Below are 2,876 nucleotides of genomic sequence, written 5' to 3' on the forward strand. Positions count from 1 at the left end.
GTGTATGTGGTTGTACTTGGCTAGTAGAAGGGAAGTGGTTTTGAACCCCCATGGATCCTGAAACCTGTGGGTGTAGCAGGGTGTGCTGGAGCATGCCTGTCATACCCGAACTCTGGGAAGCTCTGGGTAGGAGAATTTCAAGTTGCAAGTTGAGCCCATCCTGGACATCTCAGTAGATCTTATCTCAAAATGGGCAATTTAAAAAGGACCTGGGATGTAGCTCAGTGTGAAGCCCCTGGGTTCAGTTCTCACTGTCATCAGTCAATCCATCAATCTGTCGATGCCCCAACTCCTTGTATGAAATGGTGCAGCATTTGCAGGAAACGTCTGTGCATCCTCTGTGTGCTTGCGATCATCTCTAGCTGCCACTGTTTGGCTCTTGGAGGTTCACTTAAAGGCCCATGGGTCAAAGGCTTGTCTACGAAGCTATTGGAAGACAGTGGGACTTTCAAGAGGTTGGGCCCCATAGGAGGAAGTCAGGACACTGGGGAAACTCCTCAGGGGGAGATGGGAACCAGTTTCTTCTTTTCTCTCTGTCATTGCTTCCTGGCTGCCAGGAGGCCAGCCTCTTCTATTGCGACGTGTTCCCACTCTGATGGTCTGCGTCACCACAGACCCAAGAGTGATAGGTCACTAGCCACACGCCGGAAGCTCTGAAAGTATGAGCAACAAGAAACTTTTTTATTTTGACTTAGCTGAACTGTTTGTTACAGCAAGTGAAAACTGTGATCCCTAAAACAGCACAATGCTGTGTAGCCAAGCTGTTCAATTACACTGTTTAGAGGGCGCCGGATGAAGGAGCTGGATCCTGGGCTGGGGAGGAACGGTGGATGGTTCTGGAGAGTGAAGACTTAATCCGAGATCATGGCAAACCATCTGAAGTTCATTGCCAGGACTGTGATAGCCCAAGATGGGAACGTGGAAGGAGCATACAGGACACTAAACAGAATCCTCACGATGGATGGGCTCATTGAGGACATTAAGCGACGAAGATACTATGAAAAGCCTTGCCCCCTCCGCCAGTAGGAAAGCTGCAAAACCTGCTGGCGGATCTACAACATGGAAACGGCTCGAAAGATCAACTTCTTGATGAGAAAAAATAGTCCGGATCCACGGCAGGGATGCTGAAGCCTGCGGTTAGGAGGCTCACATCTAGTTTGTGTCTCCACGTCTTCTTCCTTGAAACGCATTTTCTTACCTTTCTCTGTAATAAACTTCGTCACATATATGGAAAAAAATATGACACATGTTCGTACAGATGGAGATTTCTGGGAGCAATTTTAGTCTTCAGTTGGTTGAATGCATGCGCACAGAACCTGAGGTGTTAGTTTGTGGGCTTTAACTGATATTTTACATTTTTGGGGAGGATTACATCACAGTTTACTCGGATATTATGTCCTTCAAGGAGCTTCTGGCTTGCGACCAGTTTTCCATCACTCGGCAGTACTCCGTGAACAGCCCAGAATGTGTGTCCTTGTTGTGCATGTGGACAAGAATTTCTTTAGCTGTAGGGTTGCTGAAGCATAGCTTGTCAGTTATTTCAGTTTTGCTTCTTCTCTCCTGGAATTTTCTCCAAGTTATATGCCTCTAGCTCCAAGAATATACCTAGTTACACTCCAGTCCCCTGTGTATGAATGGGATTGCTGGATCCCTCATGTCCTTGCCGAGCAAGGACCTGTCATTGGAAGGAGAAGACTGCGATCCATCTGATGGCTGTGGCATCCCAGCGTTTTTATTTGCATCTCTGTAACTCTTCTTTTTTATAATGTATTTGGTACAGGGTCACACTGCGCAGCTCAGACTTGTAGTAATCCTCCTGTTTTCAGCCTCCCCAGCTCTGGGATTACAGGCATGCACCACCACGCCCTGACTCCGTGGCCCTCTCAGCACGACTGGGGGCTGGGCTTGCACAGCATGGGGAGCTGGGCATCGAACCCTGGTCTCTGCGGTTGTCTAAGCAGGCACTTAGTCTGCTGAGCTATCTTGACAGTCCTTCTGTAATTATTCTTGAAGTTAAATTTATAAAAGCTTTTAGTAATCTGAAGTTTTTGGTAGATTTTCTGTTCATATACTTTCATTTTTGGTGGGTTGTTTTTTAAAAACTTGATATGTACAGGTTCTTTCTCTATTTTAGGTAGGAAACCACTAGGTTACATGCATCTTACCCTGGTTTGTGGTTTCTCTTTTACATTTATGTTTTGATGCATAATTTTTTGTTTTGCTAATGCTCCTTAAGCAGGCCTTCCTGGAGAGGTGTTTTTTTTTGTGGAACCGGGGACTGAACTCAGGGCCTTGCACTTGCCAGGGAAGCGCTTATTCCATTGAGCCATCTCCCCGGCCCTCGTTCCTGGAGAGTTTTAAATTTTTAGTAAAGCTTTTTCTTTACACATGAAAAGCTTATATTATACAAATTGCAGATATCATCAAAACAGACGTTTTTCTTCTTTGTCTGAATAGTTTAGATTTATACATTTTTGTCTTAATTCTGATATGTATAGTTTATCCACAAGAAAATTATTTTTAAACAGTACATTTATATTTTTAAGATAAATTGTATTGAATTTTATAATCTTATCTTTGTAAAGGACAATTCAATTCCTTTTGTGAATTAAATGTTTTATTTATTTATTTTTAACAGGGACAGGTCTACTAGATTTTCTACATATACCAGTTTTTATTTATTCATTTGTTTGACTACTATTTATGTGGAGGATTCATTTAAATCTAAAATACATTGCAGTCACAGTGGAATTTTATTTATTTTTTTCACAATGGAATTTTAGATAGGTTCATAATTAATTATATATGTCTATAATATTTCTTATTTACATTAGATCCAGTTCTACATTTACTATGAAATATATATACCATATAAT

At 42.2% G+C, this 2,876-nt stretch overlaps 1 pseudogene; it reads left to right on the top strand.

The window, feature by feature from the left end:
* Positions 1–864: 864 nt before the first annotated feature.
* On the top strand, positions 865–1,128 carry LOC101572494 (annotated as a pseudogene).
* The last annotated feature ends 1,748 nt before the right edge of the window (positions 1,129–2,876 follow it).

The sequence above is a fragment of the Octodon degus genome, unplaced genomic scaffold (assembly GCF_000260255.1).
Source record: "Octodon degus isolate 3935 unplaced genomic scaffold, OctDeg1.0 scaffold00023, whole genome shotgun sequence".
Lineage (NCBI taxonomy): Eukaryota > Metazoa > Chordata > Mammalia > Rodentia > Octodontidae > Octodon > Octodon degus.